We start from the raw sequence: 24,966 nt of genomic DNA, 5'->3' as shown, positions 1-24,966 counted from the left end.
TATTAATAGTGAAGCTCCTTATGTGTTTATAGCCTCAGCTTCAAAGTCTTTACCATGAAAAAACAACTGAAATAACTGAACATTTCACACAGCAGATTTCATATTGTTTTATTTTATATAGAAAATAATTTGTATTATTTTAACTCTGTTACCATAAAAGGATGATTGAAATGTTTGTTGGTGCATGACTGAAACATGACATTAAAGGTTTTTTTTTTTTCTGTATTCCTTCTAAATGGTCTTACCCTCCACGGTCAGTTTTGCAGAGCATGTATAGTCTCCGACCTGCACACTGTACGTGCCCTCATCATCCAGCGCCACCTGCTGGATGATCAGTTTGCGATAACAGCCTTCGCTGCAGATCTCGAAGCGCTCTGAGGGCAGGATGACGTTGCTTCCTTTGTACCAGCGGATGCTACATCTGGGGTTGGACACGGTGCAGTCCAGTAACACCCGGCTCTTCTCCAGCGCTGTCTTATCCTCCAGAGGCTTCACGATGTTGACAGGAAGCTCTGAAGATACAGTACAGTTAGTTTACAGACACCACAGAATGTGGAAGTGGATGCCAAAAGGAATCAACACATGGTCAAATGTTGAGTAAGATGAGCATAAACCCGCCCTCTCACTGGAATTAGAACAGTAGGCACGTTGGAAACTTGGATCAAAGATGCTCTCCATTTTAGTAGATTGAGTTTACCTTCTGAGCTCCGCAGCTCCATCTGCAGAAGATGGAAACCTTTGATGACTGTGGTCAAACTTTGCACTTTCATGGCATACCCCCCTGAGCTGGCTATAGATGTCTTTACCCCGCCCCCCGAAAGGGAGGCAAGGGGTAGTGATTTTGGTTCAGTTTGTTTGTTTGTTTGTTTGTTTACACTTTAGCAGCAAAACTATTGGTTGACTTCATACCAAATTGGGTTTATAGATTGTCAGTGACCCAGAATAGATGTGATTACATTTTGGGAAAAGTAGGTCAAAGTTCAAATTGTTTTATGAATTAAAATTTTTCCCCCATTTACTTATAATCAGTGAAATTTCAAATGTCTATAAAAACATCAGTTTTGTTTCCATTTACTTCAAACTGGGCACATACAGTATATAGAGGCAACTGCAGTTTTTTGGGCATGTGTATGTTTGTATGTTTACATGTACATATGTCTATATAGGAATCTATGGAATGTATTCATGATGTTACATTTCATTTGCATGTGTGTATACATTTGTATTATACACACACACACACACACACACACACACATTTTGTTTATTGTTTTTTTTGTTGTTTGTGATCTTTTGTCTAAGTGTAAGTTTGTGCTTTACACCATCTCAGTTACTTTTCTACTGTCCATAGGGTTAGGTGGTTTGATCTGTTTGTTTTTTCTGCTCTGTTCTGTATAAAAACAACCCTTTTTATTGTCTTGACATCTTTTTGCACTGTTGCTCTAAAAAAAACTCAATAAAAATAACTTTGGAAAAAAATAAAATAACAGTAGGCACTGTTAGGTGTTGTGCACTGTTTTTTCTAGTCTTTTTCTTCTTTTGACTGTGGTCGATTTTTGATTGATAATTTTGGAGAGATTTTACCTAGCTGATTGTGTTTCTCTAGATTAACCATTTTTTGTCCTTTGTCATATTTTTCTCATTTTTATGTTTCAACTTAATTGGTTTGGCACCACTGGCACTGTTTAGCTCTCTCTCTCTCCTCCTCCTCCAGCGATGCCAGCGTCCAGAGCGCACACGTCGAGGTGCGCATCTGCTCCGCTCCACTCCATTACACTCCACTCCACTCCGGTTGCTGCATGCCAGTATAGCTTTTTGTAAGCCTTTTGTTAGCTCTTCTTTTTTGTTTGGCCAGGTGGATCCGGACGTCCTGTTTTCATTTTTTCTTTCGTTAGGACTAATTACTTCCGCCAAGGAGGTTATGCTTTTGCCAGGGTTTGTTTGTTTGTCTGTCCGTTAGTGTGCAACATAACTCAAAAGTTATGGACAGATTTTGATGAAATTTTCAGGGTTTGTTGGAAATGGGATAAGGAAGAAATTATTAAATTTTGGTGGTGATCGGGGGTGGGGGGGCCCACGGGGGGGGGCCACTGATCAGCCTTGGCGGAGGTCTGTGCTCTCCGAGTGCTTCTAGTTTTGTGGTTTGTTTTTTGATAGGGTAGCGGTGCGCTGACAGCTCCTATGGCCCTGTATAGGGCTGGCCTGTCCAGCACACCGTCCTTATGTTTATTTTGCCGGTCCACTCTGGTCTTTTCTTTTGTTACTCTGGGCACGGGGTTCTAAAGGGGTTTGATTCTCTGATTCTGCTTAATTTAAAACATCTGGTTTTCAACAGGGAGAAGAAGTGAATCGACAAAGAACAAAACAAAATAAATCAAATACAATAAAAATCCTCCGGTCCCCTTTCTTAAAAAGGGGAACCACCACCCCGGTCTGCCAATCCAGAGGTACTGTCCCCGACCGCCACGCGATGTTACAGAGACGTGTCAACCAAGACAGTCCCTGCACATCCAGAGACTTAAGGTACTCAGGGCGAATCTCATCCACCCCCGGTGCCCTGCCACCGAGGAGCTTGCCAACCACCTCGGTGACTTCAGCTTGGGTGATGGACGAGTCCACCTCTGAGACCTCAGCCTCTGCTTCTTCTATGGAAGACGTGGCAGTGGGATTGAGGAGATCCTCGAAGTATTCCTTCCACCGCCCGACAACATCCCCAGTCGAGGTCAGCAGCTCCCCACTTCCACTGTAAACAGTGTTGGTGGCGCACTGCTTTCCCCTCCTGAGGCGCCGGATGGTTTGCCAGAATTTCCTCGAGGCCGACCGATAGTCCTCCTCCATGGCCTCCCCAAACTCCACCCAGACCCGAGTTTTTGCCTCCACAACCGCCTGGGCTGCAGCACACTTGGCCTTCCGGTACCCATCAGCTGCCTCGGGAGTCCCGCGGGCCAACAAGGCCCGATAAGACTCCTTCTTCAGCTTGACGGCATCCCTTACTTCCGGGGTCCACCACCGGGTTCGGGGATTGCCACCACGACAGGCACCAGAGACCTTGCGACCACAGCTCCGAGCAGCCGCTTCAACAATGGAGGTGGAGAACATGGTCCACTCAGACTCAATGTCCCCAGCCTCCCCCGGGATCTGGGAGAAGCTCTCCCGGAGGTGGGAGTTGAAGACCACACTGACATCGGGTTCTGCCAGACGTTCCCAACAGACCCTCACAACACGTTTGGGCCTGCCGAGTCGGTCCGGCTTCCTCCTTCGCCAGCGGATCCAACTCACCACCAGGTGGTGATCGGTTGACAGCTCTGCCCCTCTCTTCACCCGAGTGTCCAAAACACGTGGCCGGAGGTCTGATGATACGACAATGAAGTCAATCATCGACCTCCGGCCTAGGGTGTCCTGGTGCCAAGTGCACTTATGGACATCCCTGTGTTGGAACATGGTGTTTGTTATGGACAAACTGTGACTAGCACAGAAGTCCAGTAACAGAACACCACTCGGGTTCAGATCAGGGAGGCCGTTCCTCCCCATCACCCCCCTCCAGGTCTCACTGTCGTTGCCCACGTGGGCATTGAAGTCGCCCAGGAGAACAACGGAGTCCCCAGTCGGAGCACCATCCAGCACCCCTCCCAGAGACTCCAAGAATGCCGGGTACTCTGCACTGCTGTTCGGCCCGTAGGCCGAAACAACAGTGAGGCACCTGTCCCCGACCTGAAGGCGTAGGGACACGACCCTCTCGTTCACCGGGGTGAACCCCCAACAACATGGCGGCTGAGCTGAGGGGCTATAAGTAAGCCCACACCAGCCCGCCGCCTCTCACCGCGGGCAACGCCAGAGAAGTGGAGAGTCCAGCCCCTTTCGAGGGGTTGGGTTCCAGAGCCCAGCTATGTGTGGAGGTGAGCCTGACTATATCTAGACGGTATCTCTCAATCTCCCTCACAAGCTCTGGCTCCTTCCCCCCCAGCGAAGTGACATTCCATGTCCCAAGAGCTAGACTCCGTGTCCGGGGATCAGGTTCTTGGGCTCCCTGCCTTCGACTGTCACCCAATCCACACTGCACCCGGCCCCTATGATTCCCTCGATGGGTGGTGAGTCCGTCGGAGGGTGGGCCCACGTCGCTCTTTCGGGCTGGGCCCGGCCGGACCCCGTGGGCATAGGCCCGACCACCAGGCGCTCGCATGCGAGCCCCAACCCCGGGCCTGGCTCCAGGGTGGGGCCCCGGCTGCGCCGTACCGGGCGACGTCACTTCTTAAGATGTTGTTTGTTTGTTTGTTTGGTGCTCCAACTATAGGGGGATCACACTCCTCAGCCTCCCGGGGAAAGTCTATTCCAGGGTACTGGAGAGGAGGATCTGACCGATAGTCGAACCTCGGATCCAGGAGGAACAAGGCGGTTTTCGTCCTGGTCGTGGAACGCTGGACCAGCTCTATACTCTCCATCGGGTGCTCGAGGGTTCATGGGAGTCCACATGTGTTTTGTGGATCTGGAGAAGGCGTTCGACCATGTCCCTCGTGGTATCTTGTGGGAGGTGCTTCGGGAGTATGGGGTCCGGGGCCCTTTGCTAAGGGCAGTCCGGTCCTTGTATGACCGAAGCAGGAGCCTGGTTCGCATTGCCGGCAGTAAGTCAGACCTGTTCCAGGTGCATGTTGGACTCCGGCAGGGCTGCCCTTTGTCACCGGTTCTGTTCATAATTTTTATGGACAGAATTTCTAGGCGCAGCCAAGGGCCGGAGGGGGTCCGGTTTGGGGACCAAAGGATTTCATCTCTGCTTTTTGCAGATGATGTTGTCCTGTTGGCCTCATCGAACCTGGACCTTCAGCGTGCCCTGGGGCGGTTTGCAGCCGAGTGTGAAGCGAGCGGGATGAGGATCAGCACCTCCAATCCGAGGCCATGGTTCTCGACCGGAAAAAGGTGGTTTGCCCTCTCCGGGTCGGTGGGGAGTCTTTGCCCCAAGTGGAGGAGTTTAAGTATCTCGGGGTCTTGTTCACGAGTGAGGGAAGGATGGAGCGTGAGATTGACAGACGGATCGGTGCAGCGTCTGCAGTGATGCAGTCGCTGTACCGGTCGGTTGTGGTAAAGAGGAGCTGAGCCGAGAGGCGAAGCTCTCAATTTACCGGTCAATCTACGTTCCTACCCTCACCTATGGTCATGAGCTTTGGGTCATGACCGAAAGGACCAGATCCCGGATACAAGCGGTCGAAATGAGTTTCCTCCGTCGGGTGGCTGGGCGCACCCTTAGGGATAGGGTGAGGAGCTCAGTCACCAGGGAGGAGCTCGGAGTAGAGCCGCTGCTCCTCCGCGTCGAGAGGGGCCAGCTGAGGTGGCTCGGGCATCTGTTTCGGATGCCTCCTGGACGCCTCCCTGGGGAGGTGTTTCCGGGCATGTCCACCGGGAGGAGACCTCGGGGAAGACCCCAGGACACGTTGGAGAGACTATGTCTCTCGGCTGGCCTGGGAACGCCCTCGGGATCCCCCCGGAAGAGCTGGAGGAGGTGTCTGGGGAGAGGGAAGTCTGGGCATCCCTGCTTAGACTGTTACCCCCCGCGACCCGGCCCCGGATAAGCGGAAGAGAATGGATGGATGGATACAATAAAAATGTTCTTTTGAATTACACTCTTTTGACTCCGCTGTCCTTTGTAATATGCTCACCTTCGGGTTGTAAACAGGCACCAAGTTCAAAATATACGTTAGAGACCAAATGTGACATGACATGACATTTCCCAGTCTCATGAATACAAACATGTTCTAGATACAGATAACAGATCCATTCAAAATAAACTGTAACACAATAAACAACATCATAAGATGATAATAGACTGATAATCCAGCAGTAGTATTGTAGAAATATCATGAAATTACCTTAATTACTGTGTCTTTTTCCTTTTGGTTCACCTCTTGTGTATATTCTAAGTACTCGCATTATATTGAAACACGTTTTACACTTTTGCAAGTTTGCTTCATGATTATTACACAGAAACAACCATAGGTGTTTACAGGTAACAAGTCACAGCATTAAATATTTCATTGAACTTTTACCTTGAACATCAGGGAATGTTTGGAACAGAATGGAGGAGGAATTTGAAAGTTATATTATGACAGTCACCATTTTACCTCCACTTTTCATCGCTGATTACTAGAATTATTGCACGTGTAATATTTTAGTTATGACATGGTTTTCTTATGTTACTACCCATTCAGTACCAGAGTATCACCCCGCTATTACTACATTATAATACAACAAAAAAAAAAAAAAAAATTATCTTACCTTCCACCTCTAAGTAAGCGCAGGATTCAACATTTCTGGCGACAAACTTATCTCACCAGGAATCTTCTGCTCGCACGTTGCACATGAGCAGAAAGTGTTTGGTCCCTGGAAGAAAAAGGAAGGAGGAAACATCAGAGAAGCCAATTAACAGGAATACAAGGACAGTTAACAAGAGTAGATATTTTGATCTCATTTATTAAAGTACACAGGTTCCTAACCTGCTGTGATGTTCAAACTGACCTTCGTGGCGGATCTTGATGGTACTTGTCGGTTGGATCTTGTCTCCGTTTTTGTACCACTCTCCTGGTACATCCTCCGCTGAGATCTCACAGACGAACACTGCGTTCTGGTCCTCCTGGATGTCCAGGTCTTCAAGGCCGGCAGGACCAGCAGCTCCCGCTCTGTCACAGAATGTTTTTAATACATAAAAGGTCATACTCCGATATTCTCAACAACTTACACTGATAAGAAGTGACAGAAGTAGTGTTTGTTTCATGGTAAGATCACAATGTCAGCAGAACCACACCTGTGGCAAGATGGAGGGAAATTACTTTACTTCTATACTCATTAGTATACAATAAATATTTGTTATTATATATCGCGTATTATATACATTAGTACACAATACATAATTCTATAGGCTGCAGTAAAATTACTAGAGAAGCACTTGGAGAGCGCAGACCTCCACCAGGGCAGATCAGTGCCTCCCCCCCTCCCCCGATCACCACCAAAATTTAATCATTTGTTCCATGTGGCAGTATCAACATTTCCTGAAATTTTCATCCAAATCCATCTAGAACTTTTTGAGTTATCTTGCACACGGACAGACAGACAGACAGACAGACAGACAAACCAACGCCAGCAAAAACATAACCTCCTTGGCGGAGGAAACAACACAACACAATAAACGAGGTAAGTACAGCAAAGATGAAAACATGACTAACTTTGAATGTATCATAGTGGAGAGGGCAGAAATAACAGAACATGATGGTGTCAGATCAATGCGAAATGAAGGAGTGAAATAAAACAACATCATGTATATCAATTTAAATGAATAACCAAAACAGGGTAAAATTAAATATTCAACATTAAAAAGATTGAAAACATTAAAAAGAGACAACATCACATGAAGGCAAGTCTATAAAAATGCGTTTTAAGAAGTGATATAAAAAATGACACAGATTCTGCAAAAATTATACATATATATATATTATATATATTAGTGCTGTCAAAATGTACGTGATAATGCAGATTAATCCATTATCATGATGAATCTGATTGTAAATGTGAACTCCATGAACCCATCTACAGCAGAATGACTGTGAACATCCTCCAACACATTTGGGTCAGTTTGTCCCAGTAGAGTTAGCATTAACGCACATGAACAAATGTTCAGTTGACCCGGTAGTGACAAGCAGCAGAACCAACCCATAAAGATGGGAGAGCAGAAACAGAACATTGGCCCTCTGGATGGAAATATGAGGACAAAAAAAACAAGTTCAACCCACAGAAAGTATTAGAAACACTCTGCAGGAAGGAGTTTTCTTTTCACCGAAGCACTTCCAGATTCAAATACCACATTAACCCAAAGCATACGTTAGCCTGGGATTCTGCTAGCACTTCAGCTAACGTGTCACCCAGTTTGGACAAAACATTAAGTGCATTTATATCACTTCTTTCTTGAGTCTGTTTGCTCATACAAAATGAAACATGATTAATATAGATTAAAAATGAATGATGTTTAATCATGATTAATCAAAATTAATCCACAGCAACCCTGTGATTAATCTGATTAAATTTTTTAATCCTTTGACAGCATTGATATTTAGATTTTATTTTTACTTTATGATGCTGGGTCTACAAACCCAACTAAATTGATTATTTAACATTTAAAAATTCCCAAACCCCCAAAGGTAAGAAACATGTACTACTATGACTATTTTTGTGGTGTGAATACTGAATAACTTAGCTGCAGCGCTTGGCATCATTAGGCAAAAATTCCTCAACTGCCTTTCAGCGTATTGTAATTCTGACAGGAAACAAGAACTCTCTCAACACTTTTCTGTGTCTTTATTCTGTAGAAAAGCTACTAGTTTCCTCATCATTTAAGTTCCCCGAACACACCACAACCACATTATGTCAATCCGCTATAGTTTACTATGGTTTGGGCCTTTGGTCACATGACAGCACTGTTGTCGGTGCACTGAAACGGTACTTTTAGAGAACGGGATGAAATGAACATGGACGAAACATCTGGCGTTGGCATATGGAAACGATGATGCTACAGAACCATGTGACCAGAAGAAGAAAACCCAGGACGGAACAACCGATAACAACAGCGGATTACAGAGTTGTGTTTGTGCTGCAGGGGCTGCTACATTTATTAGCACAACTACAACTAAACCTGCTGTCGTCTTCTCTCTTCTTCTGTTTGTGTTTGTACTCAGGTCAGTGCATTCTTCTGTGGTTTGAGTGTATCCTGCCATAGGCTCTGTCTGTGTTTGTGTACAGCACCACATATAGGTGTGGCATACGTATTACACCGTTTAACCCAGTTTTCCCGTTTCCACCTGGACGCAGATATTTATGGAAACGATCCATGTATGGATGACAAACTTTCAGAATCTGCAAAAGATCCAATAACTGGTCCCTATCCTTTTCCTGGACCTGGATAGGTCTATGGCATGTGTGATGGTTCTGTCCACAGTACTGTGTCAGCAGGGGGACAGGTTACCAGTCTACACAGGACAGAACCAGGACACTGATTGGATCTGAGGGACAGACACACATGACAGAGGTAGTCCCACTGGACTGTGGACAGAGACACTTCTAAAATATTAACTAACAGCAACATACAGAACTGTGCAAAAGTTTTAGGCCACAAGCAGGGTTGTTGGCTCAGCAAGAGGATAATGAGGATGATCCTATGATGGTTATACCTCTGTTACTCTGTAGTTATAACTGAACTGTATTAAACACATGAATATCAGAAAGTATCCAGCTTTAGTGTGACCTGTCTTCAATCATGTCTTGAACTGTTCTGCGTTATAAGATTTACTGAGCGGATCTAGTGTTTTACACCTGGATTCATTCAACACTGGCCAAAGTTTATTACTGTTCGGGCTACTTTTTAATCATCAGAACAGAGATCACATTAAATACTGACTGTTTGCTTAGAAGCCACATACGCTATATTTGTTATTTTTAGGGATGCACCGATACCATTTTTTTCCAGACTGAGTACGAGAACAAGTACTTACATTTGAGTACTTGCCGATACTGAGTACTGATATAAGTACTTAATAATCCCATTCCAGTTCTTAGTTCCTTTTGTAAATGTGCTTTATTGTCGTTATTGTTAGTCTGACTGGAACAAAGTGCTGCTACTGACATTTAATGTGTTGGAATGAGTGTTTGTCAATTAATCCACTAGGGGGCACCGCTCTGAATTAACCATACTGGACAAATACCATGAAGAAGAGGAAAGCTTTTTGAAAAGAAGAAAGTCAGTAATAACAAACATGTAGACAACAGAGGTAACACTAATGTGATGCTAATGTTGCAGCATTTTTGCTGGTAAGGTTTAAACGCTTAGCTTCAGCAGGAAGAGAAAAGAGAAATGAGAGATAAGTTTTGTTTTCACTTCTGCTGGTGGCGGTCCGCACCGCTCCGTACCCCATAGTATTATCAGTAGGATGTAAACCGGCCCAGCCCTGGGTAGTTGTCCTAAATCTGTCAGTAGTTTTTCTCTAACTCACACAGTGGCTCTTTCAACAGATCCTCTACCTCCACGGGTCCGCTGGTATTCTCCGTCTGGGTACGCATCCGCCAGCACCTGGAAAACGGATGGAATGTACGCAGAGGACGAACAGAACACTGCGTCCGTATCCGTCTGTGTCTTTAGAGTTACTTGCAGTCAGCGTTACTTTTATCACCATCATTTATTTCGTTAAATCTCCACACTCTTCACATCCCCACACATTATTCCTCCTCCTCGTACCTGCTGCACTGAACTGGGAATGTCACTCGGCCGTAAGTGGTATCGGTGCAGTTGTATCGGATTACTTTTCTGAGTATGAGTACAAGTACACACACTGAGTATCGAAGCCAATGCCCGATACTGGTATTGGATCGGTGCATCCCTAGTTATTTTAAAACTCTACACAATATTTTCCTAGTTTTGTTGTATTTTAATAAAGAGACTGAGAAATAACTATTATGCTCAGTACAACAGTGTAAAAACAACATAGCTAAGGGTGTCCTAAAGGCCCCTATAGAGTCGGGCGTACTTGACTCTGCGGACGTCCACACGTACTTGAGGTGGACCCAAAGCTGACATCCGCTGGGTGTGTCCTCACAAAGCTAAATTTTTATGACTGCGTGGACTCGGTGTATGCATACTCGGTGTCACACAGTAGACTGCTCTGCTGGAAGTCTTCATATAGACCTGTTTTAAATGTGAAATTACTATGACTATGAAACCTCAAACATCTGTGGACAGTGCACTCAGAGTCCGCACTGCTCAAAGTCCATCTGACTCAGTGGGAGCCTTAAGTCTTCTGTATAGTAGATATGTTTCGTATGAATCTGCAAATAACATTTCTTTCCAAAACTGATTGTGTATACTTTGTAGTACAGTAGAATTTACCATAAACCTCCACAGCACAAGACGTAGTAGCATCTCCAGCATCACAGGTGTACACGCCCGAATCACTGACGCGACATTTCATGATCTGAAGAAACCGTTTCCTCCCCATCGCATAAATGCGCAGGTCTTTACTTGGCTTCACCTCAAGTCCATTCTGCAAAACAAAGAAGAATAATCAATGACAGAAAGAGCATATTTGATCTTTTTCTTATTTGTTTAAAAAAATAGAGACTAATGTATTAATCTATCAGTGGCAGATTTACCCACCTGCACCCTCAGTGGTCCCCCCCCATTTGAACATGTAAAATAAATACTCCTCTTTGCAGGGTTCGAACCCTGGCCTCCTGCATCGTAGACTGTGATGTACTTACTGATTTACTTACTGAACTGCATGGACTGAATATGAAACACTAGCTTAAATCCACTCCTCTAGCTGTGGGAACATTTCCCACTGCACAGACCCACAGACAGACAGACAGACAGACAGACAGACGCTCTGAGACCTTCCAGTATTATGGAAAGCTAGCAGAATCTCCGACTAATGTATGCTTCGTGTTAATGTATTATTTTAATCTCGAAGTGCTTCAGTGAAAAGAAAACTTTTTCCTTCAGAGTGTGTCTAATACTTTATGTCGGTCAAGTGTTCGGTCTAGGATTTTTTTGTACTCAAATTGCATTGCGTTGCTGGAGACATGACGCAACGTGAATTAGATCAGTCCCTCGTGACTTAAAAAGGGAATTTTAAAGAAAAAAGATTTAATGCCAAAATGGGACTATTCCTTAACTTTAGGAACCAAATCTCAATTTCTCAATTGTCTCAATTTCTCAGAACACACACAGACGCTCTGAGAGCCACCATTATTATGATATAGATCTTTGAACACAGATACACAGTTGTCAAACACAGGCCTGTACATCTACTGGATCCTGTTGGTTCTAATTTAAACTAGAAGCACTCAGAGAGCGCAGACCTCGCCAAGGCTGATCAGTGCCCCCCCCCGTGGGCCCCCCCACGCCAAGGAGGTTATGTTTTTGCCAGGGTTTGTTTGTTGTTTGTCTGTCTGTTTGTCTGTCCGTTAGTGTGCAACATAACTCAAAAAGTTATGGACAGATTTGGATGAAATTTGTGGTCTGCGCCCCCCCCCGGGGCCCCCCCACCCCCGATCACCACCAAAATTTAATCATTTCTTCCTTATCCCATTTCCAACAACCCTGAAAATTTATCCAAATCTGTCCATAACTTTTTGAGTTATGTTGCACACTAACAGACAGACAAACAGACAGACAAACAAACAAACCCTGGCAAAAACATAACCTCCTTGGTAGAGGTAATTATTTGAATGTAATGGAATTCAAAGTCTAACTGAGTCCAACCTTATTAAAGCCAAGTCTTTGCTTTGGTTTATAAACTGGTCACATTAGTAATTGTGATTTGAAGCATTTATAATGTTAATTTTGCTTCGCTTTGCCCCTTGAACCCCACTAGGGCTCCCATCCTGGACCTCACCATTCCATTCTCCTGCCCCCCCAACCCCCCCAACCCCCACACACCACCACACTATCCATATTTCTGGATCTGCCACTGGGTACTGTGTACAATTGTATTTGGGGAAAAGTACAAAAATACATATGTTTCCTCTGTATAGAAAACACTTGCCTTCATCCATTTCACGTCCACGTTGTGTCTCGACAGCTCACACTCAATAGAGATGATTGCTCCGTCTGGGAATTTCTGGTCTTCCAGTTTTCTGAAAATCGTCACTGGGGTTCTGGTCAAGGAGCAGAAAACCCATTAGGCTCAAGGATCAGCACCAAGCGCTGCTCTAACATCAAATACTCGACAGGGTTAAGTTATGTGGCCTAATCTAATGTGATGACATTTTTATCCGGCGTCCTTCCCAGCGTTTGAAGCCCAGCTCAAAGGGCTGATGTGTACTGAGTGACACAGTGTGGACTGGATTATTTTCCAGCATGAAGTTAAACTAGCACCGACAGAAAAGCCTGAATGGTGCTATTGCTTTTCATTCAGTCATGCTAGTCTATTTTATGTTTGAAACCTGATCCCAGATAAAGGCCACAGTAACAGAGCCACCACTCCGCTCTATTATCACGCCTCTGTCGGCTGCTCTGAGTGGACTGACAACAAAATAACATCAGGAAAGGTTTGTTTGGGTGGTTCTGCAGGGCACTGCATGTGGTTTGTAACATTTTAGTATGAATTATTGATGAGAATTATGATTTTTGATTATCTTAACCAATAAAGACCCAGCAATATTTTGTGTCCGTTCCCAAATGAATTTTCTCTATTTAAGGCAGATTTATTTGTATAGTACAATTGATACACAGGGCAATTCACAGTAATTCACAAAATGGAGAAGAGACAATTTAAAACACCAATTAAAACAGAATCAACTAGAAGCACTCGGAGAGCGCAGACCTCCGCCAAGGCTGATCAGTGCCCCCCCCGTGGGCCCCCCCATGCCAAGGAGGTTATGTTTTTGCCAGGGTTTGTTTGTTTGTTTGTCTGTCTGTCTGTCCGTTAGTGTGCAACATAACTCAAAAAGTTATGGACAGATTTGATGAAATTTTCAGGGTTGTTGGAAATGGGCCCCCCCCGTGGGCCCCCCCACCCCACCCCCGATCACCACCAAAATTTAATCATTTCTTCCTTATCCCATTTCCAACAAACCCTGAAAATTTCATCCAAATCTGTCCATAACTTTTTGAGTTATGTTGCACACTAACAGACAGACAAACAGACAAACAAACAAACCCTGGCAAAAACATAACCTCCTTGGCGGAGGTAATAAAACATAAATAATAATCAGTTAAAATAAAGTAAAAGGTCAGATAGAACCCTTTCAGTTGTTCTAAGGTTAGAGGTCAGAGTTGAAGCCTGTCTCACTGTTCCAGAGTTTAGCTGCATGGAACTGAAACACAGCTTCACCCTGTTAATCCTGACTCTGGGACCAGCAGAAGACCAGACCCAGAGGTTCTCAGGGTCCCAGATGGTTCATATGGGACCAACATGTCAGAGATGTGCTTTGGTGCTAGACCATGGACAGACTTGTACAGGAGCAGAGCTGTTTTAAAGTCAATTCTCTGAGCCAGAGGAAGCCAGTGCATAGACCTGGACCAGGACTAATATGGTGGTCCTTCCTGGTTCTAGTCTGGACCTGAGCAGCAGCGTTCTGGATGTTCTGCAGCTGTCTTACAGCAGATTTAGAGAGTCCAGTGAGAAGGTTGTTCCGCTAGTCTAACCTGCTCCAGATAAATGCATGGATACGTCTGTCTAAGTCTGGTTTAAACCTTTGATTCTACCAGTGTTTGTAAGATGGTCAAAGGCTGATGATGGTATTGCTTTAATGTGTCTGTCAAAGTTTAGGTCTGAGTCCATTATTACCTCTAGATGTCTACCCTGATTTTAAGTTTTCAAATCATGAGATTCCAGATGACTGATGACACTTCGGGTTTTTTTTGGGCCAAAGACGACTTCAGTCTTGTCTGAGTTTAACCTTTTTTAAGTGATTTATCAAAATTTATTATAATATTATCTTCTGTTTTGCATTCTTAGTGTAAATCATGCACTTTCTTATATTTAATTCACAGATCATGTAAATGTTCTTGACAAGTCACAGTAAACTTAAAGGTTATTATATCAAAACAAGCAAAGTGTTGATGTCTGTCAAGTTGAAGTGATGATGACGTGTTTCCATGGTAACTATGGAGCCTGTGAACTCCACATGGGTCATATCTGGTGACCATGAAAAGATGACAAATGGTATTTTACACCAATTATTTATGTGTATCAATTAATAGGATGAATGGATCAATAGATGCTTTTGGTCGCCAGTGGCTGTTTGGGTCTTTAAGGGTTAATCTACCACGAACAGATACAGGAACTCTTAGGAAAAAGCCACATTTTAAAGCTGTAACTGGTTAATTTATGTACCGTACTTTCCGGACTATTTGGCCACACCTGACTAAGCCACACCCACCGTCTCCAATGTCCCACCATCGATTCATTGATGCCAAGCTTACGTGCAGCAGCTCTATTTTTCTTTGACAGCCCGATCGATCGTTAGCCCAGAAAACATAAATTAGCAGCATCATGTTTGAGCCACGGGTTCACAGCATGTGGAAAAAGTAGAGGATTATAGACCGGAAATTGTTATTAAATATGTTATTTTGGGAATTTGGTGGAGTCTGAAGAGAGTGATATATATTGTTTAGTTTCAGGTTTTTTTACTATATAAACTGCCTGTCCAAAAAAACTCCCGTACACAATATTTCCCTGGACTGACTTTGGTTTAGTTTGTTGGACTCATTCCCTGAGGCAGCGCTGATTTCATGCAATGCTTATAATATGCCACAACAAATGTCAGCATTTATTTTCATCCACATCTTCATCCACATTTTTATCCGATCATTGTTAATACTGTTCTCCATCACATCCCATAGATTCTCAGTGGAGTCCAGACTGGAACTGTGGAACACAAGGTCTAACCCATGTGTGAAAGTGAAGCCTCGTGCTCCTTTTCATAAACTGGATGAATCCAATGGATCCTGGGATTGTCTAGTCCAGGGGTCTCAAGCATGCGGCCCGGGGGCCAAATGTGGCTCACCAAAGGTTCCAATGGGGCCCCTGGGATGAATTTGCAAAGTGCAAAAAGGGTCAAGGCTGTGGAACTCATTTTAGTTCAGGTTCCACATACAGACCAATATGATCTACAGTAAAATAACAGCATAATAACTTACAAAAAATGATGACTGTATATTTTCTTTTCGGTTTGATGTGAAAAAAATAATATTACACTATATGCCTATAAATAATGACAACTTCAAATATTTGTCTTTATTTTAGTGCAAAAAATAACATTAAATTATGAAAATATTAACATTTACAAATTATCCTGTTACAATAAAATGTGAATAATCTGAACAAATATGAACAACCTGAAATGTCTAAAGAAAATTAAGCACAATTTTAACAATTTTCTGCCTGTTACTAAGTGTTTAGTGTCTTTGTAGATCCAATTCATAATGCACATGTATAAAGGATAAGTTGAAGTATAATATTGTTAAAAGTGCACTTATTTTTCTTTAAAAAATTTCAGTTTTTTCAGATTATTCATTTCTTTTTTGTTTGGATAGTTTATAAAAGTAAATATTTTCATAATTTCGTGGGGGGTTTTTTGCACTAAAACAAAGACAAAAATTTGGAGTTGTCATTATTTGTAGGTTATTATGCTATTATTTTACTGGTCCGGCCCACTGGAGATTAAATTGGGCTGAATGTGACCCCTGAAAGAAAATGAGTTTGAGAGCCCTGGTCTAGTCTTTTTGCTCTTTAACAAACTGATGGTTGTTTAAGATAGTGATTCTCAACTGGTGGGTCGCAACCCAAAAGTGGGTCGCTGAAGAATAATTCTGGAATAAATACAGTCTTGCTCTGAGCTGCTCTAAAATGTCACAGTAACCTCATGTATCTCTCTACTGATGAAGTTTGCCTCCCAGTAAGCTCATGGACGTCACTACTGATAAGATTCAGGGTCAGTTCTGTTCACTGGAGAAGATGTTTTGGCTACAGAAGCTAGGACCTTGCACTCCAATGGATACACGTCTACGGCAACAATCATAACACTTTACGTAATGGTCATGTAGATGTTTGTAAAAGCTCAGAGTAAATTCAAAGGTTATTACATCAAACTAGAAAACAAGAGAATGAGGAAAAATGTACTTTTCTGACAAAATCTCTCATTAACTGAACATGAAAACAAGCATCTCCATCCACTGTCACTGATCCAACTCCATGGGTTTTACTGGTGGATCAATGTTGTAGAAGATGACGGTGTTTCCATGGTAACTACAGAGCCTCTGATTGTCCAAATGGGTCATATCTGATTGATAGAATGGACCAACAGGTATTAAACAGTTGACAGTTTTCAGTAGATGGTTTTGGCTCTTTAAGGGTTAACCCCAGGATGAGGCTGCTATTTAGGATGCTAAACACTATCTGTACAATCATCTACGACTTTTTCAAAATGACGTACCCTTCACTACAAGTCGTGCAGATGTCTTGAGGTTCTCTACGCTGAACACAAAGGTGCCGGTGTCTTCCACTGTCAGGTTGGAGATGGTGAGGCTGTGGACTTTGCTTTGGCGCTCATACGAAGTGACTTGTGGGTTTGAGCTGGATTCCGTTTCTCATCCATGAGCCTGGGACGTCTGGATGGGACAGTTCCACCTCAAAAGAGGCCGTTTCTCTCTCAATGGTTCTTATGTCGCTCAGCCCTCTCTGATTGTGATTTTTCGAGCTGTAAGAAAAATTACAGAAGTGTAAGAGGAAATATTAAACAGCAGGATGGGACTTCGAGGACGGTGTAATAACTATTGGACTATGTTTTTGTACCATTCACTGTCTATACTGTTATAGTTATTTATGTTAACCTCTCACTAGGGATGTAACAATATGAAAATTTCATATCACGGTTATTGTGACCAAAATTATCACGATTATCATTATTATCACGGTATTGTTGTAATGTGTTCAAAATGTTCAAAAACTACTTATACACACACTGAAATAATGCAACCAAGTTGTATTTTGAAAAAAACAAAAAAAAAACAAAACAAAAACAAAAAAATAACACACACAATGTACTTTCTGTTGGCAGAAACATTAAAATATTAACATGTCAACATCAAACACACAAATGTGCATTAAAGATAGCACCTTATGGACAGAAGAGATATCTGCACCAGGGGTGGAAATTAATAGGATTTTATCATATCAATGCCACTGTGGATTCTGTTTACCGATCCAATTCCTTATCAGTTCTCCTATTGATTCCTGAGTGGTTTTTTGAGTGGGAAAAAAAGTAGTTGGACAGGTCATAATGGAGCTGGATTGAACATTTTCCAGATCAAATTATTCAATGTCACATATATACACTATTGTACACACAAACAGACAGTGAAACACAATCATATTTTCCTGAACTGTTCAATGAACAAATGTAAATATTCTGAAAGAATGAGGATTTTAACCCTTTCATGCATAGTGCTCACTACAGTGGACAGTTATTCTACAGCTGTTCTCATATATTCATGGATTTTGTTGTTTTAGTTCCATATCAGCCAACACAGTGTACACTTATGCATCATCACATACACTGACATTCATTACATTACTGTAACTATGCTGTTCTCAGTAAACCTGATCTAGAGTAACATGTTTAAGTGTAAATCAAGTGCGTGTTATTGTTATAAGTCTGTAATTAACAGTTTGTTTGTTTTTTAAAAGTTGTCTTTTTTTTCATGTACAAATGATAAGTTACTATTCAAAAATCACCAAATTCACCCAAAAATGACCCTAAAACCACCTAAAAATTACTCAAAAAACACCCAAAAATTACCCAAAAATTACCCAAAACCACCTTAAAATTACTCAAAAACCAGCTAAAAACCACCCAAAAATTACCCAAAACCAGCGAAAAACCACATAAACACCACCTAAAAATCCTGCAAAAACCACCTAAAAATCACACAAAAATTAGCCAAAAACCACCTAACAACCACCAAAATCACACAAAAACCACCTAAAAATAACCCAAAAATTACCCAAAAACCACATAAAAACCACCTAATAATCACGAAAAAAAATTACCCAAAACCCACATAAAAACCACCTAATAATCACCCAAAAATTACCCAAAAACCACATAAAAACCACCTAATAATCACCCAAAATTACCCAAAACCACCTTAAAACCACCCAAATGACCCAAAAACCACCTAACAATTAGTGAAAAAACAATTTTTTTTATTTTTTTATTTTTTTGCCTATTATCTCCATGAAGTGAGTAATGACTGGTATTAACATGTTAAAATGTGATAAAACTTCAGATTAGCAGCATTAAAAATGTCTGTTAAATGTTCATACTGTCTTCCACAGATAATTTTTGTAGATAAGTCATTTATCAGAGAAACTATTAAAGCAAGTAAACAAACAACTACTCCTGTCTGATAAATGAATTACCTACAATAAGCATTAAAAATGTTTTTATTTCATAGTTTTCACACAATATATCAGTAAATACATGTTTCTTTGCTTCAAAAATTTAACGCATGGTGTCCAGCTGAGTGGACATTTTTGCAACTCCATGAAATAGGTTCATAAAAAAATTTTCTTTCGGCATGTTTTTTTTCATGCCTAAAGAGGAATAAAAACACTCAGGAAAAAAAATCTGGATTAAGGTTCTCCTAATTCATGCATGAAAGGGTTAAAACATGTTAGGCTGATCTGATCCAGACTGGTCAGTGGTTCAGTCCTGGTGAGTGACAGACAAACCACAACAGTGGCGTATGGTCCAGTTCCTCTGGAGGTCAGTCATCAGATTGCTGCTTCTCCGGGAAATGAGCATCACCGTGATTTTCAAAGTGCAGTCATCGAACACAGTTATCATGATAATTAGAATTTAAATGGTAATACTAACCGTCGGCAATTTTTACCGTGGTTTATCATTATACTGGTAATCGTTACATCCCTACCTCTCACCATCCACAAGGTCCTCACTGACCCCCACAGGGATAGGATTAAGGTTACATTTCAGCCATGTTTGAACTGAGGTAGTGTAGGTTTAGTGTTGCATAGCCACCCCTATCCCACACCAGTGGGACATACACCTAAAAAACTATTGGGACTGAGTCTGTTACGCAGGATGAAGGATCACAGCAACAGTACCGGTGTAAAGTGGAGGCCGAGAAGTTGATCTGCTAGAATGTTTGCATAAGGGGACGCAAGCCATGGTATTAAAATAACTAAATACAAAAGAAGTCATATAAAAAGAAAAGTGTCTGTCAAAACTTGTCATTTTCAGCATTTAGTTGAAGCTTAGAGGATATTTTTTCATGTATCAAAAGAGATTTCATACAATTCACAGTCAAAAGCAACCCATTTTAGAGTGAGGAAGGAAGGAAGGAAGGAAGGAAGGAAGGAAGGGAGGGAGGGAGCGAGGGAGGGAGGAGGAAGGAAGGAATTAAGGAAGGGAGGGAGGGAGGGGGGAGGAAGGAAGGAAGGAAGGAAAGGAGGAAGGGAGGAAGGAAGGGAGGGAGGAAGGAAGGAAGGAACGAAGGAAGGAAGAACGAAGGAAGGAACGAACGAAGGAGGAACGAACGAAGGAAGGGAAAAGAAGACTGACAGTTTCCCTGGTCACGAAAGTCTCCTGCACCTTTAATAGGAACTGCATTTGATATACACATTAAATCAGTGGATCTCAGTCTTTTTCTGTGGCCCCCCTTTGGAGGGCCATAAATCTTTAGGCCCCCCTCAACCCCAACAACACTGGAACAGTGGTGCAATTAGAACTTTTACTGAAAGAAACATCAATATTGTAACAATACTTTATGCTTTTCCTTGAATAATTTCTGTTCAAATTAAAAATAACTTAGATTTTTCTTTGAACAAAACTAATAAACTCAACCAGACTTCTCTGAGACAGCATTTTTCCAAATAAGAATAGGAAATGCACAATTATCTTACAGCTATTACAATAAAGTTCCTTTTTTTAGACCAACAAACACATGTTGGTTCCACAGATGAACATGTGACCAACATCAGTAGGTCAGTGAGCCCGTTTCCATTGGACATCTGAGAACATTAACGTCCAAACTGGTCCAAAACACAAACATGTGTCCATGTGTCCAGTCCTTGTCCATTCTCCAAACCTAAACTCTTTGTCTAGTCTAGTGACAGATCACCATGGCAGTAGATTGGTTGGTGTCCGTCCATAAAATGAGTCCAGGGTGCTCCAACCATCAAACATTAGTTCCACCTGATACATGTTCTAACCTGAAGAACAAAAAAACACCAGGAGTGAACCCAAGACCCCCCTGGGAAGACTTCACGCCCCCCCTAGGACGCCCACCCCACAGTTTGACCAACACTGTATTAAATGAATTACACAAACTAAATATGCAGTAAACCAACCACAGGCTTCAACATTACTATAGAACAGGGCTCTTAAACATGCGGCCCAGGGACCAAAGGTTCCAATCCGGCCCCTGGGATGAATTTGCGAAGTGCAAAAATTCCACAGTCAAGGCTGTGGAACTCATTTTAATTCAGGTTCCACATACAGACCAATATCTAAAGTAAAATAATAACAGCAGAAAAACCTACAAAATAATGACTGTGTTTTTTTTGGTTTGATGTGAAAAAAATAATATTCCATTATGCTTATAAATAATGACAACTTCAAATTTTTGTCGTTGTTTTACTGCAGAAAATATTTACATTTACAAACTATCCTGTAACAAGAACATGTGAATAAACTGAACAAATATGAACAACCTGAAATGTCTAAAGAAAATGAGCACAATTTTAAAATTTTCTGCCTGTTACTAAGTGTTTAGTGTCTTTGTAGATCTGATCCATAATGCACATGTAGAAATGAGATGTTGAGGCATAATGTTGTTAAAATTGCACTTATTTTTCTGAAGAAATTTCTATTTTTTCAGGTTATTCACATCTTTTTTGTTTGGATAGTTTATAAAAGTAAGTATTTTCATAATTTAATGGGGGGTTTTTTGCACTAAAACAAAGACAAAAGTTTTGAGTTGTCATTATTTATAGGTTATTATGCTAGTATTTCACTGGTCCAACCCACTGGAGATCAAATCGGGTGAATGTGGCCCCTGAAAGAAAATGAGTTTGACAGCCCTGCTGCAGAGTGTTTAGTGTCTTAAAAATTGTTGTTTTTAATACTTTTTCTTTATTGTCCACTTCTCAACATTTATTACAAATCCACAAAATTGTTGCTAATATTCACATTAACTAATGGAATAAATTCGATGTTCTGTGGCAGATGTTGGACACCTTCCCTTCAGAGTCAGAATGCCTCCGTATGTGGGTAGTGGGACAAAGGATCCTGATGTGATGCAGTCCCTCATAAAGTGGGTTACCTGAGCACCCTAATGCTAAACGAAGCTTAGTGCTCCAGTTCCATGAAAAGGCTGAACGTCATCAGATTAGTACATTTCAGTTACCTGAAAACGATGATCAATCATTTGTGTGTCTAAACATAGGCTCCAGGAACAAGCATTTTCATGACCCCTTCAGCAGACCATTCTCCAATATGGACCCGGCTTGGAGTCTCATCAGTTCACAGCAGCAAACAATGCACGCTGGCACACACACTGACAAACCGATATTTAGTAATTTAAGTACAAGGCTTTACACAAAAGCCGCCACTGAAACTGCCAACATTTTTCACTTATTCTAACACAGACAAGCATTCCCCGTGGAAAAAAAAGGAGTGTTTATTTTGGAGACCTGATGACAACAACCTTAGGTTTGAAGGCCAGTGTGTAAATTTAGATGCAATGAGAGAAGATCCAAATTCATAGGAGGTGCCAACAGCAGCCTGAAGTTCTGACTTTCCCCTTCCCACTCACACTAGTGTCGAAAGAACAGCCCTTAATTCACCCACCAGCTAGGGTATCAAGATGACGAAATATAAGAAGCGTGCACCAAGAAAAACAAGCAGAAGTACAGCTTAATCACTACAAGACGCCATGTTTTTTATTGTGTGTCAAGCCTGGCCTGTTCTAGAAAGAGTTTGAGGACATTTATTTTGCCTAGAAAGAATTGCGTTAAATTGCATTTATTCTGTTAAAATGTCATTTGAATTAGACACAGATAATGAAATGATCATTGATTCTATATCAATACAGAGAAAGCCTTGCCTGAATGTCAGTGCGGGCTGGAGGGCAATCACCTGTTGGTTGCCATCATGTTGCAGTACAAGTGCCACCCCTTGGTCCCCAGTCACTCAAATTACTCCTACTCAGTTAAGTCAGCTTGCTTTCACAAGCAGCAAAGTGACTGAGGCCACGCTAGAGGTGGAGTCATCAGCAACGGCAGTAAACAAACAACAACAGTGCATAGTGAGAACACGTGCACACTCACGTTCCACTGCGAGCGGCGCTTGCGTGCGGTCATGGAGGTCTCGCAGCTGTAGGTGCCCCGGTCGGACAGGCCCAGGCTGTGGATGGTGACACTGTGTTTTCGACCCTGGTGTTTCAGGGAATACTTGGCTCCAGGGTGGATTAGCACCCCTTGTCTCATCCATTGAACTTCTCCTGAATCCACACTCACTTCTACCTCTAGAGTCACCTCACTGTACTCCTCAGCTGTCACTGGAGTCATTTTCTTGGTGAACAACACCTGTTGCTCTAAAAAGTAATACAAGGAATTACTAAATACCAGCATCATGTCATTTTTAAAAAAATTTCATTTCACTAATTTCTTTATCGTTAGCTCATTCATACACAAATAACTCATACGCAAATGGACCGAAGTCTGTGGAACCGTTGAATCCAGGTGTTTCTTTTCTAACAGGGGTCTGGGATCCAAAACAATAATGACTAATGTCAGAATATAGTTTTATATAAATATCCTATTGATTATTAATATTGATGTTTCTATGTCAGAGAGATAGATAGATAGATAGATAGATAGATAGATAGATAGATTAGATAGAGATAGATAGATAGATAGATAGATAGATAGATAAACATAGAATACAAGAGCAAACACACTACACATAATAAATTAGAAGTATAAAAAACAAAAATGGTGTCATGATGTGTCCACATATTTATGTCCATATAGTTTAGAAACATCAATATTTCACTGCAGGATAATGGTAGATTTTTCTTCCTCAGTCAGATGTGATGAAAGTAGATGGTTAGATGTAGAAGAAAATTATATTTACAGTCAGAGCAGGAAAAATATTATAGAAATTTAGAGGAAGAGAAGAGTCCTGGATTAAAAAAAAAAAAAAAAAAAAAAAAGTCAATGTAGAGAGAATGAAGTCCAAACGATTTCTGAGGCATTTTGGAAACAAATATAGCAATTTAACCCAAACTAACCAATGCAATGATATTTATCCCATAATATAAAACTATATTCTGACATTAGTCATTATTGTTTTGGATCCCAGACCCCTGTTAGAAAAGAAACACCTGGATTCAACGGGTCCACAGACTTTGGTCCATTTGCGTATGAGTTAATTATACTATGAGTCTAACAATATGTAGTCATACTATGTGTCTGACATCAACCACATTGTGAAGTAACTCCAAGTCAGAGCAAAAATAAAACTTCATTTACATTCCAAGAACTAAATGGCTCCGTCACAGTGTGTTTTCACTGTGGTCTAAAAGGCCCACCAACATAATAAGATAATAAGTTTGCAGACACAATTAAGAAGCTCAGTGGAAATGGACGATGGCAATCATTTTCAAATCTCATAAACCCATATTTAATACACAATAGGTAAAACAAATCAAAGATTTAAACTGAGAAAAAAGATTAAAAAAAAAAAAAAAAAGATTATTTTGAAGGCAGCAACATATAATTCAGATAATTTGGACAAATATTCGGTCTCCAAGTAATTTGGACAAGGACAACAAAAGGCTGGAAATTGAAGTAGCACTAAAAAGGAACAGCTGAAGTTCCATTCAGCAGCTACTCTGGTGAGTCAGGTTGGAAATAGAGCAGAGGTTCACCGTAAAAACTGCATCTAAAAATTGGGAAACAATTTCTGAATAATGTTCTTCTATGTAAATTCCTCTAAACTTTGAATAATCCATTTTCTGTGGTATGAAATATAGCATGGAAAGTTGGAGATTCTAAAGAAATCTCTGTGCACGAGGGACAAGACTGGAAATCAATATTGGATGTCCGTTATCTTCATACGACACTAGATTAAAACCATTCTAATTAAAATCACTGTCATCACAAGAAAATTTTACACAGATCCCAGAAAAAAAGGTGAGATGGTGATCCCACCTTTTGAAAAGGTGATAAAAGTTTACAAAACTATTTTTAAAAGTTGCTGAAATTGTTGCAGATGCTTGTTGATGGCAAGGTAATAATAGTTTTGGATTTTTCATTATAGTTTAGTTTTATTTAGTTTTGACTTTTTTTTCTCTTATTCAGTTAGTTTTAATTCATTTTTAGAGCAGGTTTGCTAGTTTTTATTAGT

General features: G+C 41.5%; 1 pseudogene; it reads right to left on the bottom strand.

The window, feature by feature from the left end:
* The window catches only part of LOC115412075 (obscurin-like protein 1), a 57,485-nt pseudogene that overhangs the window by 9,751 nt on the left and 22,768 nt on the right, over positions 1-24,966 (bottom strand).

This window comes from Sphaeramia orbicularis, chromosome 21, assembly GCF_902148855.1.
Source record: "Sphaeramia orbicularis chromosome 21, fSphaOr1.1, whole genome shotgun sequence".
In the NCBI taxonomy this organism is placed as follows: Eukaryota; Metazoa; Chordata; class Actinopteri; order Kurtiformes; family Apogonidae; genus Sphaeramia; species Sphaeramia orbicularis.
This window is presented reverse-complemented; position numbering and strand designations above follow the sequence as displayed.